Genomic DNA, 14,192 nt, shown 5'->3' with positions numbered 1-14,192 from the left:
TTCACCTATAAACCATATCGATTGTTATTTTAAAATATCCATGTTGGATAATTAGTGTCTGTAGAAACAATCAACAAACTGGATACAAGCCCTTATTTCTCAGACCACAGGCTACTTTTGTTGTAGGTAGACTACACATTTTATTCCAGAACCTTCTATTAGAACCAGATACAAAACTTAGCCCTGTACTGTCCCAATATGTGAGGTCCCTTTACAATTTACATACAGCAGATAGCACCCGTATAAACGATTTTGTAATTTTATAAAATTATGCAGGGATTCAACTGATACATTAATAGCATACTAGCTAAATAGGAAGAAGTATGCGCGCTAAAATCTAAAAAAAAAAAAACAGCAGCTGATAATGTGTTCTGATAAGCCGTATTTTACATTAATATTCAGCCGAATCTTTGCATAATTGATCACACATCAGCTAATCTTCTCATAAACGTTTCTATTAACATTGCACACATTTTTGTAAGGTTGATCTAGCCGTAAGCTAACTTTGGGACATTTACACCATACTTGCCAAACTTACATTGTCTACCTAATTATTACCTAAAGTATTTTTTTCAAAAAGCTTTTAGTATTATAAGTTAGCTCCCCTTGATATTTTCGAAAATTGATTTTTTTCAAGAAGGGGTTTCAATGACATTTTCAGTGGAATCCTTCAGAAATATCTACATGCCTGCCGCCGCGAAATTTAGTGCGCCCAAACCTCGAAACTTTCGAAACCACTCGAGTTTACAGGTAATCGCTCAAATACTAAAGGAAACCTTTATCGAGATTAAAACCTTCAAGAAGTTATTTTGCGTCTACCTGACTTGACTTACTTTACTTGACTTAATCCTATTTGCTCCTTATGGAACATAGCGCCTCCACCATTTCCTTCCATTTCTTCCGATCCCCGGCTATTATTTTTGCCATCTCCAAAGACATCCCTGTTGGCTTCAGTTCGTCAAGAAGACTCTGCCTCCAGGTCTGTCTTGGGCGCTCTCTCTTCCGCTTCAATTCAAGCGCTTGTCGTGTAACATTTGGGTGAGCATTTCACAGTGTGTGGCCCAACCAGCGCCGCTTCCTCCTTCTTATTTGCACACCCATAGGCTCCTGCCTTGCTTTCTTCCATAATTCTATGTTCGGCACTTTGTCCTGCCATCTCAGTTTCAATATCTATCTAAGGCATCTATTCATGAAGGTCTGTATCTTTGCTGTGCTTGCTTTAGAGACTTTACATGTCTCTGCTCCATACAGCAGAACTGCCTTGACATTTGAGTTAAATATCCTAATTTGTTTGGTAATGGAGATGGCAGAATTTTTCCATATGGGCCGCAGAACTGTGAAAGCGTAGCGGGCTATAATAATTCTAGCACGTATGTCCTCCTCTGTGCCTCCCGTTTTGCTGAACTTGCTGCCAAGGTAGACAAACTCTTCCACATCATTTACCCGTCTTCCGTCTATTTTCACTGGGGCCTCCTGGTTGTTGTTAATTCTCATCATTTCTATCTTTTCTTTGTTGATCTTGAGACCTACGCGCTGAGAGATGGCTCCTAATGCATCAAATTTTTCTTGCATGTCTTGTAGCTTGTGCGAGAATAAGGCAAGATAATCTGCAAACTCCAGATCTTCTAGTTTCCCCTGACTAGTCTACCTGACTAAACCGGTACAAAATTATCGTTTTCATGTTAACAATGTGGTGCACAGACACGTGGATTTTACCAACACAGGAAGGTGTAAATGTTACCTTTTTTATATAGTAAAAATAATGTTACACACATTGAAAATTATATCTTATGCCATCTAAAATTAACTTTTCTTCTCAGAAAAATGGGTATAATATAGCTTTTATAAAACGCTAGCATCGTATTTTGTATGGTGCCCTGTCAAAACGGCCCGGGACAATTCGGCCCCGTCAAAACGGCCCCGTTAATATGACCCCGTCAAATCGACCCCCGACAAAACGACCCGTCAAAAGGGCCACGACTTATTGGCTCCTGTCAAATAGGCTCTCGTTACATTGACTCGCGATATATAGGCTCCCGACAAATGGGCTCCCGACATATATGCTCCCGACGTAAGGGCTCACGACAAATGTTCTACCGTCAAATGGGCTCCCGACTTATTGGCTCCCGACAATTAGGCTCCCGACATATTGGCTTCCGACAAAATGACTCAGGACATATTTGCTCCAGGCAAATGAATACGGCATGACCACTATTGGCATAAAAGTAACAATTTTGTCCTACCTCCACTACTACTATAACCTTTCTTAAATACCAGAATGAAATTATTTTTCATTAACTAACATCAATTCACAAACAAATCGAGCCCTTAACACCTAAATTCTCACAAATTCTAAACTTTTGATAATGTTTAATTTACAACAGTAAAGATCTGTTGCTTAAAAGCGAGCACAGATGTGTAAATGTATGATATACATGATGTTTACAGGATAACGGCATTTTGTTTTGATAACCTACAAGCATACTGCAGGTATGAATGTACAGGGTGGACCCCTCTCCCCACACACAAAGTTGAAACAGCCTATAACCGACTCATTTATGGAAGTCATAGATACTATTTCTTATAATAGATAAACTATTATAAAAATAAGGCCTGCTGAACAAGATATGCATACCTTGTATTACTTAAGAGTGTCGGATAAGCTAATTCTAAAGAATATTGATGAAGGGGTCCCACTGGCAGGTGTCATACTCAATGAGACTGTTTTGCTGGGAGACTTAGTCTCTTCAGAAACCGTATTGTCGGTGGTCCTTTAGTAGGGAGCCAAATTGACAGGAGCTTTTTTGTCGTGATCCAAAATGGCGGGAGCCTATTTGCCGGGAGTCGTAATGATGGGGTCCGTTTTGTCGAGAAACTAAATGACGGAAGCCTATTTGTCGGTAGCCTAAATGACGGGAGTCTATTCGCCGGGAGCCGATATGACAGGGTCCATATGCCGCTGGCCGTTTTGACGGGGTCAATTTGACGGGGCTCTTATGTCGGGACCGATTTGTCGGGGTCGTTTTGACGGGGCCGTTTTGTCATTGGCCGTTTTGACGCCGCACGATTTTGTATACTTCAGTATTATATATATATAATATTAATTCGGCAAGGTATAGTGAAAAATAATAGTTTGCATTAGGTTAAATTATGCTCATTTGTAGTGAAAAGCTGGTAATGGTACTTACAAAGATAGGAGGTAAATGTAGTTACAACTATAGGAGGTAAATGTAGTTACAACGATGATGCACAACGTAGATATTTTGTGATACGTGATCTATCAATAAAGTGACATGTAAGTAACGGATGTAACTGATAAAAAATATTTCCTGAAAATGTAAGCAGGCTGAGATATTTTACCATGCATTCTGCTGTCTGATTGACTGCTTAATTGTCCGTCTAATTAAATAATTTAATTATTGTATCTGATTCCTAAATCAGTTCAGCTGAGTAGAATATTTTAATATTACGCATATGTATATACATCGCGTATATGCGGGTGGTGCGTGCAATATGCAAATGGTCAAAGGAACCTGGTACTTGAGAATGTAGACCCCCAGAATTTTAAGTTCTTTGAACAGATGAAGTAGGAAGAAAATAAGTTGTGTGAGTTCAAGCCCAATCTCTCAGGCTATGATAAGTATCTGTGTCGGTGTTGCCTGATGCCTCTTTCCTTTAGCACTCGTTATACGGCGTTGTTAATTACAATTACATATTGTAACGTTCTGTTGCGAACTTTATGAAGTAAAACGTACAACATAATGTTACAGTTTGAGAACCGTCATTATGTTATCTCCTCGTGAATATGTCACCAGAATAACTTACGACAAATTATGTATAAGTACCACGTTCTCGGTGCAACGTTAATACAACTCCCGCTCAAGTTCATATATCTACGTACGTGTAAAGTCAACTCTACAGACCAACTCTACCATGAAAGTCTTCACCATTTTCCTGTGTATTGGTCTCTTGTGTGCTGTGTCTGCTTATTGGGATACAGAAACTCAAGAAGTAAGTTTTATTCTAACGTCAGAAAATGTAACCCTCATTTTCGTTTAATGTAACTTAGTCATTGTGTAAATTATTTAGACTTATATTAACAGTCTACCATCATTGCATCGGAACTTAGGTTTTCATTCTTACATGATTTATAGTTAATTACTTGCCTAGCGAAAAATTATACCAATCAATGTGATACTTTGAATTTATTTTAATGTATTTTGTATTTTGTTTAAAGCAACTGGAATGTATAAACTTTTTATTCACCATTTTGTTAAAGATTGTATTCAGCTTTTTTTTCATCTTTTACTCACTCACAGGGCAAACGTCTAGTTCTCCGTGGGGAGAAGAAATATACCGACTGGGTGGGGGAGAGGGAGGCTGAGCAGCTGGCCCCCAAGAAGAGAAAGGTTGTCTCACCGTACTGATGTGATGTGTTTGGTGTATAGCACAATAAAATACCAATCATGGTGACTAGTTGTAGTTTTCTTTTATTTTTATGTTTTATATTGAGTTACCGGGATAATTGGGTTAGTTGCGCCAAAAAGATAATTATAAAAGTGGATCTTGTCTATAGGTGTAATGGTGTATAAGCAAATGTGTACTTACATGTACATATACTGGTGAGTGTGTGTGAGTGTGTGTGTTAGCTTTACGTGTGGGTGTGTGGGTGTGCTTGTGTATGTGAACGTGAACGTGCAATTAAAAATGCTCGTCTGTATGAGTTGTTTGGATTGAGGACACTGAGTATATCAGAAAAAAAAATAATGGTAAGACATCGTTTTAACAAAATGATAGATAAAATACCACATGATACAATTTAAAATGCAAAATTACTTCTGAACAAAATTTTAAAACATAAAATATGACAGTTATATGAGTATCATTTCTTCGACCCTCCTTCCATATTGGACTGAGTGGTTGAGAGTTTTACTTCTTGTCTGAAAGTCTGGAGTTCAGATCTCGGTTTAGAGTCCTGACTGCAGTGTGTCATTTCATCAATCGAGACTCACGTTACGAAACTTAAAGTTTTTGGAATAATGTAATATTTAAATCAAACAATTTTTAAACATTAGAATGACACTAAATTTTTAATAGCACATCACTTTTTAATCACCTCAAGGCACAGTTGTTCATAGTTATTTCGTCAAAACTTTACTCAATTGTATCTACTTAATTTAAGAAGGTGCTTTTCTAAGAGATTTTAAACTTTTTTTTTTTTTTTTTTTTTTTTTTTTTTTTTTTTTTTTTTTTTGCCTCAGAAATGTAATTTACAGCGTCAGTTGTGTGTTCGCTTTAGTATTAGAGTTTTCATCATCGGCTTGTGAGGAATGATACAGATTTACAATAGTAATATTTTCTTCTTACTTGTAGCCTGCTTTCATTCATTTAAGATGGTTTACTTATACATAGATCTAATACAAAACGTCTAAATATAAAGAAAAAATAAAAATTAAAAACCCACCTGAAACTGAAAATGCAAATGTGTAATTAAATGATGATTCAAGGGATTTTTTCTTTTCTCGGCGTGCGTGGTGGGCTGAGGGGACGGGGGACGGGGGGGGGGGGTGGAATTTGGGTTTTTAAGTAGAGCTGAACAAAAAAAAATGGGATTACCGAGAATTAAAATTATACAAATTTTTAAGCAATCGGAAAAGTTATGTTATTACAATGAGACACATCAAAGCAAACATTCTTCCCTTTCAAACATCTATATCTGTACAGTCCTCAAAAAGTTTTTTTTTTTTTGAAGACGAAGAGATTTAAAACTCATCCCGAATTTACGAGAGTTAACCAATCGTCTCTGATGCCGCTTGGCTTATAAAAGGTATATAACAACTTAATGTATTTTATAGTCGCCACTGTTTTTACTCTTTTGCAGAATGTAAAGAAAATATTATACACACGCAAATTTCTAAAACATATGAAACGGATCAATATGAAATAATATTATCGCTTAGTTAACTAGAAACATTGGATACATTTTAATAACAGTAGGGTCAAAAACTTAATTAATTGAACTGTTTTGTAATTTTGACAGGGTAGGTAATTTTAAAAAATTCAACTCACGCTAATAAAAAAAATGTGAATGCAAATTATGCGGACTCTAAACAGGACATTATTGTTAGAATATTATAATTAGCATAGATTTATAAAAATGCACCGTGGTAGGTAAAGCATGGATATTTTAAATATTTTATGTATAAGTTGGGGTATTATAGCCGTTTTGGTGTTTCCACCGGTGCCCCGGCTGGTGCAATTTACCGCCCCAGGCTGGACTGTGAGCACTATGTGTTTATGTTTTCCATTTAAGTTGTGTTTATGTTATGCGTTTGCGTTTTCGTTTTTTTGCGTTTGCATTTGTGTTTGTATTGTGTTTGTTCATGTTTTTTCTTTAGTGTTTGAGTATTGCGTTTGTGTTTTTGTTTTTGTTTGATTGCGTTTGCATTGTTTTTGTGTTGTGTTTGTCTTTTCTTTTGTGTTGTGTTTGTGTTGTGTTTGTTTTGTGTTTGTGTTGTGTTTGTGTTGTGTTTATGTTGTGTATGTGTTATGTTTGTGTTGTTTTTGTGTTTATTTTGTTCTGTTCCCAAGTGGGTACATTTAAAAAAGAATTACCGTGGCGGGGCAACGGTATGCAGGTAGTATACATATACATATGTATATATTTTTGTAAGTATAGATATAGATAAATATAGGTATTGTTATGTTTACACCAACTCACTGTCACACAAACACGCTATCACATCAACTCACTGACAAACTTTCACACCTAGTCATTGTCACACTGTCACACAACCTTCTCTCATAAGAACAATATCTAACGCTATATATCTTCGCTGTGCTTGAGCCAAACTTAACAACGATAGTCTAACAAAGCAAAACTGAAGTGTCTGCACACGTCACACATTGTGTTTGTAACTTTGATATTCGCTAAAAACGAATTCGTTGAAAGTTAATTGTATTGGGGGAAATCCCTTTCCAAAATTACAGTTAAGAATGTAGAAGAATAATACTATATTATATACCGCACAATACTTCTAAACCTAACGTTTATTATATGATCTTTGCAAATAAAATTTCACACACAGTCTGAGATGAGTCAATTCATATCTACTATGACAGTGTACGACATGAAGATGTTGATGGAAATGTTTTAAGAATCATTTCCGGCGACAGTTAAACATCGGCTTTCAGAGCTTTTGATTCACTCACTAAACTCAGGTTCCGCTGTTAATCTGACATTGTATTGTTAGCTATACACTAGTTCATTGTGTCAAAATCAAACTGTTTTAAAAAAAAAACTAAAGTAATTAAATGTTCCATGATTCTAAGATTGGTGTTATTTCAAATTATAAAAAAACAAATAGATTTTAAAATGTCTGTTTCAAACCTAACATCATGTAAAACATGAAGTATTGCCTATTAATAGAAGTTTACAAGATAAACGTCAAATTTGTATCAAGTGGCCTTGGATTACAGATAATAGGATCATTTTACTTGTTTTTTTTTAATTTTTCTTATTAATTGTGTATTGATGGTGAGATTAATTGCCGTTAAAATTGGTGACATTCTATTTTCGATAAACTATTAAGATGAAGATATATTCAAGCATATTGCACATGATTTTTATACTATCAAATATTTCAAGTAAAGGTAAGTGTGATCACATAACCAACATGAATGTAAATAACCATTGATTAAGTTGGGACCTATCAGAACTATAAATATCCTTGACAAATTAAATAGTCTGAGGCACGTCACGAGAGTAAAGTAGTAAAGTTCCCTTTCAAACCAGACGGTCTATAGGTCAAGTGAAGTAGAGTTCACTTGTTTCTGTGACCTCGGCATATGAAGGGATAGTGTGGTCAGCACTATGCCCAGCCGCCTTTACTTACCCTAACGTGAGTTAGGTACCCATCAGAAATGGGTGGACTAATGGACGGTCTACTGACTTGAACCCGGATTCGAACTCGAGACTTACGTCACGAGAGAACTTAACCAATTTCTGATCAAAGGTTAAACAGTCATGAAAACCTAATGAACAAAACAGTCTTGTTTGAAAGAAAACGTCGCTGAAATCAAACCTGACAAAACGTAGTTTAGTTGAGTTTTCTTGAGAACTACGTGAATAACTAAATAATTTTAGGAGGGGCGAGGCGCAAAACTGACAGTTCATCCCGGGCGTCGAAATGGGTTGCTACGCATCTGTCCCCTATATAATGGAAACATACATTCCACCATCCAGATTGAAGCTCGTATTAGCATCAAATGTTTCGCCGAAGCATATAAGAGTGATTGCTATGTAAACATTTATGCTTGAGATTAACGCGCTTCAATAATCTACGCTGTATTTAATGCTCACAATTTTTTTAGGGATGGTTTATTTATGTTACTGATATTATTTCGCTTTTTCAGTAATTGTAATATTTTTTTTGTTCTCAGGAGTTCTAGCAAATACCTCAAATATGTCGTTTGTATGCCCTTCAGCTGCAGAAGGCACTTTAAACTTAACTGTACACTGTATTACAAGAATGGCAGACACTACAAAGTACAAGGGATCCAGTATCTACAGTTCCAGATACTCCATGAAGTGTAACTCTACCACATGCTATTCCAGTCCAGGGATCAAAGGTCATGTTGTGATCAATTCTACTCATGTTGATACAGTCATGTTGATAGATGTTGTTCAAACGTTTCACGCTGGGATGTGGGAATGTGATAATAAATTATTACGTGAATTTTTATTCAAGAACTGTTTCATGGAGATTTACGGTAACATGCAGTTTTTTTAACTCTTTACCTATTTAAAATTCAATTATTTTTAATAAAAAAACTAGATATTTTAAGTTTTAACGATATTGTGTACAGTTTTCACATAGAAAACTAACGTTCGTCAAGTTGGTTTAAAAGCTGACGAACACAACCACTATCATATGAGGAATGAAAAATACCGGACGTGTGTGTATGTGTATTTATGTGTGCGTGTGAGTGTGTGTCTTTGTTTTTTTTTCGGTGAGGATAATGGGTGACACTGAATAAAAAGTTTAATGTGAATTGTTTTTGCTAGTAGGCTGATAGACAGTTATGTGTTGCGATCATGCATGTTTTCAGATGTGATGGTACATGGGAATAGGTGCGAAACTCCCCATGCAAATGTTTTAAGGGCTGAAGTGTCTTCTAAATGTATATCGCTTTAAAAAAAGAAAATAATTGATAAACAGTAAATTGTACAACCAATAAGAAAATTTGAATCAAGTCCAGTGTCAGAAAAATCTTGCGGTAAACGAAGACGATTTCCATTGCGTTGAGTTTATGGTCATTAGGCTAGATGCATCTTGTTTATGAAAGGCGCGTTTTTTATGCCAAACATGTTCATTATCAAAATGCTACTATATGTCCTAAAATTCAGACGCCTGTGTGCTGCAAGAGAAATATAGACATTCTCTTATACTATGCTTTTAACAAAGGATCTGCTTGTCAACATGTAAACTGCATGAATTACCCGTTATTTCATCTATAGAATTCGGGTACTTTCTTGGATGCCTGTAATTTTTGCTTTCAAAAAGCCCATGAAAATATAATTTATTTTTTAAAACGTCGAATACAGTAATGAACAGTTTGTAATATGTTCTTTTACACAGGGTTTTAACTGTTTTTCAGTAGGTGAGAATAATTCTAGTTTTAAAAACATGTGTAAACCCATTATTAGGGTTAGTCGCCAAATACCTTTTGTTTATGCTAAGCGATTGGTGCTATACAATGGGTGTATCTTATTATCATTATTACCATTAGCCTACAACTTCAATTAATGTTCCTGCTTAATTTGTTTTACTCCAGCACCTCCAGAGCTACCTGAGTGCACCTGGGACTCGAACATCAATCACGTTATCGTCACCTGCATCACATCAAAAGTTTACCCACAAGGCATTTGCACCTGGAACACAACTGTCACTGACGCAACACAACAGGTTTATTTATACGTGTTAATGATATATTTGATTTAGTTCTGACCGTGCATATAACACATGACATAAATTTAATTTGGTGGGGGTTTATGTTGTAAGTTTCATACTAAAATAAGCAAGTTACTTGCGATCGCAATTTAAACCTGTAGTAATAATATTTTAGACAAGTAACCTGTAAGACTTTGCATCACTTTTTCAATATTTAATTACATAAATCTCAAAAATTTATATTTATACATTTGTTATTATTATTGTCACTATTAATTAATGCTGTTATTCATATTACTTATAGCACAATTATTGTTAATAAAGTAACTAAAATATTATAACTATTGCTATTATTATTCCTAAATACATCAAGCATGTAGTACCTCACTACCCTACATTAACTCATGTCAACTATACACACGACTATGGGACATACTTTACAACAACCTGTACGGCAGTTATAGCTCCACAGGTGTCTGGGCATTATATCTTTGTTGTCACCGTGTCACCTGACTCACCTGTAGCTGCTGCTGCCAGAGTCTCTCAAAATATCACCGTTATAATAGGTAACTTTATAACAATAATGTGTATTCTGCACTGATAAATGTATTCATATGTGTGAAATTTCAATGACAACAAGAAATAATTTTTAAAAATAATTTAGCTATTCCTGTTATTATTGCGGCCTACTATATAATATGTTTTGTGATCGAATAGAATATGGACTTCTTATTATACTTTAAGGTAAGAAAAGAATCTTAACTAAATAAATTGTGTTTAAAATCTCGAAAACCCTTTACGTGAGGAGGCCTATACACAATTTTATTATTTGAAAATTGATGCCATTTTGAATAATGTAATATTTAAAAAATAACGATCCAGATACTCCAGAATGTCCAAGTGATTTAAGCTACAAAAGAACGGACAAACACACAGTCACACTTTCGTGGAAACCCGGGTATAACGGTGGCCTCAAGCAAACGTTCAGACTTCTCAAGCTGAAAGACGCGGCATTGAATCTTACATATGACAACAGCATCACTGAAGAAAGCAGTAGCACAACAATCGCTTTAACAAACCTGACTACAAATACGTCATTTATTGTGACGATCGACGTCTACAATCATTTAGGTTTGAAAAGGTGTCCTCACGTAAACATAACGATATTTCCTTATGGTGAGTTACAGTATGTTTACAATTTACATTAACACTTATATTTACCCTTCTAATAAAATTATCTTACACACACACACACATTTATACATACATATATATATATATATATATATATGTATATATATATATATATATATATATATATATATATATATATATATATATATATATATATATATATATATATATATATATACAGTCTTCAATTATTCAATTTAGATAGATCTTTTGTGTTGTCAAAATATACCATTGTGAAGCCGCACATCGACATAGCTTAAAACATCCCCTGTCTATATCCCCAGGGTATTTTTTAATTGCAACCACATTTTACTTTAATTAAGTTAATTCTTATTGGTACATGAACTCACGCTTCGGGCTTATCTGGGAAACATAGATGCTTCTCTCATAAATTTTTATCTTCTGCTGTGAGGTCCTGAAACGTGTATTTTAGTCCAATCCTTGATTTCATTCATCCAGTGACGTTTTTGCATTCCTTTTCTTGTCACAGTGCTTTGCATTATTGTTTTAGATATGTTGTGTTCAGTAGACTATCAACGGGACCAATCCCACTAGTGCTCATAATACATAATTCTTCATTATATATCATTTGTTTAACATTCCAGTTGAAAGAAGTACCAACTCTTACAGCATTAATCCCTTGTATGTGGGGATTGGGATTAGCATAGGTATATTTATTGCAATACTTACCTCTGTTGTCGTTTTGAAAAAGCGAGGCGAATTTAATGGTAAGTTTACAAAGTTTAGGACATGTATGTTTTAAAGATGTTTTAGGCAGAACTTTCAGCTTATTAATAGACACGTTATATTATCTTTTTTCTAGTAAGTATTACTAAAGCACGCATTATTTTTAAAATATTAGCTTTGTTATTTACATATCGACCACCATAGAAAAATGTAAAAGAGTTTTAAGTTATTTTGTAAGCTAATTCTTTAGAAATTAACACAATAACATTATACATGCAGCACTCCCCTGCCTTTTAACTCCTACATCACATGAAGCCACAGACGAGGACGGATATCTGAGAGTAACTGATATGGTTTACAGTTCTATCCTAGCTACTGCTACAGGTCAAGTCCATGAAACTGGAGGAAACAGTCACGTGATGCAAACCAATCATATTGATAACGTTAGTGTCATACCTACATTAAATGAGACAAACGGAAATATTTACCATCTTATTGACGAAGACAATGTTGGTCATCTTCCGAGAGGTGACACTCAACAACCAAACTTCAATGACTCTCTAGGAAATACAAAACATGAACAATACCCTCCTGATACTGACAGCTATGGATACCTGATAATGCACGAAACACTTTAATGTTTTTCTAAGGCTTTGTCACACCCAAACTTTGCAGTAGAAAGAACGTCAAAGCAGTTATAAAAATTCTGTTATTTGGGTTGTACCTTTGATTTAAAGATAAACTGACTATTTAAAAACGTAATTGTAAAACTGATAAATGTGTTTATTAATGGCAAAGTTGTTATTGACTATTGGAACATGACGATGTATAAAATAAGGTTTAAAACAATATTTCAAAAATATAGTGTGTTAAATATATTATTGAACTATACTAGGAAATTAAGGAATCCACTGTATTAGATGGTTAGTCCGTTTTTGCCATTGAAAAATGAGGAAAAAAACAGTCAAATTCATATTGTCTTACTTTTAAAGTTTTGATATTTGCCTATTATAATGCTTCATGCGTGTTTTAGTATGTTTTTAAGGCAGTGGTTCCCAACCTTTTTCGAGTGGCGACCCCCTTTCATAAAACGTAAGTGACCCGCGACCCCCATATAATTAACAAATCGAAATTAGTAAAGAAAATAATAAGCGCTAAATTAATTATTTCTAGTAGACTTTCAATATGAATTATTTTTTATAACTGTTTTAATACGATGAGCAAAATTACATGCTATTAACAAGCATCAACTAGCATTAACAATTAAATTTAAGAATTTAAGAATTCATCTTGTTATTCATCGGCAATGCTGGTAACATCAAGGAAAGCAGAGAATGGGTGACAATGCAGATTCTTCTTCTTTCAGCTCGGGGAAAATAACGCCGCAGTTCGTTGTCCAGAGATTCAAGATGCACAGAATCCTTTCGAAATTTTATCTATCACACCACACTGCAGAGTTTCTCAAACATGGCAGTATTAAAAATATTTATTTTTCCTTGCCAACTTTGCAGCTTTGATAAAAATGCCAAGAGATTAGCATGAAAAGAGATAATATTCGTTCCTTTATCAGGTTAAGCTTATGTTGCTGTTCGAATATATCTGCTAGGGTATGATACTCTCTCCAACCACACCATGTCGTTAAAGTATATCAAAAGGTCTTGTTTCCTTGCACTTCCAAGAACATCTTGATTTCATCTTTCAATTCAAAAACACGCTTCACATTTCCTATTGACAGTCAGCGTACTGAAGTGTAGAACCTCGTGATCTTTATTCATGTCTTTGCACAGTTCTTGAAACAGACAGGTGTTTAGGGCTCCAGATTTAATATGATTTACGACGTTTATTAGCAATGAAGTCGGATAAGTCTTGCTGGCGAGAGCATATGTGAATTATGCAGTGGATTCCCTTTCATTAGGGAGCTAAGTCTTTTACCTTTTACTTTTTTCTGGAACCCCCGATTTGACCCAAACATGACGCACCATCCGTAAAAGCCCCACAGCCGTTTTCCCATTTTAATTTTCCAGTTTCAAAAAAACGTATTTATTTTCTCCATGATATCTTCACAAAACATAAACTCTTGTTTGCTAACATCTGAATGAATACATTTCACAAAGACAAGCAACTGCGAACACGAACTCACGTCTGTCGATTCGTCAACTTGAAAATCAAACAATGGTGAAAGTTTGATTTCATTCTAAATTTGTCTTTTAACATAAGCCGCTGCATAGTATTATTAGACAGAGATATTTGGTGCATCTTTACTGCACTGGAATCCCCAAGAATTAATTTTATCATCTTCAGCATACATGGTTTGATGAGATTTTCTCCTTTGTGTAAGAGGTTTTTTGCTTGGCAATT

The 14,192-nt window shown here is 34.9% G+C and overlaps 1 long non-coding RNA gene across 1 annotated transcript; it reads left to right on the top strand.

Moving 5' to 3' along the window:
- The first annotated feature begins 3,871 nt into the window (after positions 1 to 3,871).
- Positions 3,872 to 4,473, top strand: LOC131936210 (uncharacterized). Its single transcript, XR_009386025.1, has 2 exons — positions 3,872 to 4,011; positions 4,320 to 4,473. It is a non-coding gene; the product is annotated as an uncharacterized LOC131936210 (long non-coding RNA).
- Positions 4,474 to 14,192: the final 9,719 nt, after the last annotated feature.

The sequence above is a fragment of the Physella acuta genome, unplaced genomic scaffold, assembly GCF_028476545.2.
Source record: "Physella acuta isolate Inbredline_101_S28 unplaced genomic scaffold, ASM2847654v3 ptg000171l, whole genome shotgun sequence".
NCBI classification, from domain to species: domain Eukaryota; kingdom Metazoa; phylum Mollusca; class Gastropoda; family Physidae; genus Physella; species Physella acuta.
Note: the sequence above shows the minus strand (reverse complement) of the source record. Positions and strands in the feature narration are given on the sequence as shown.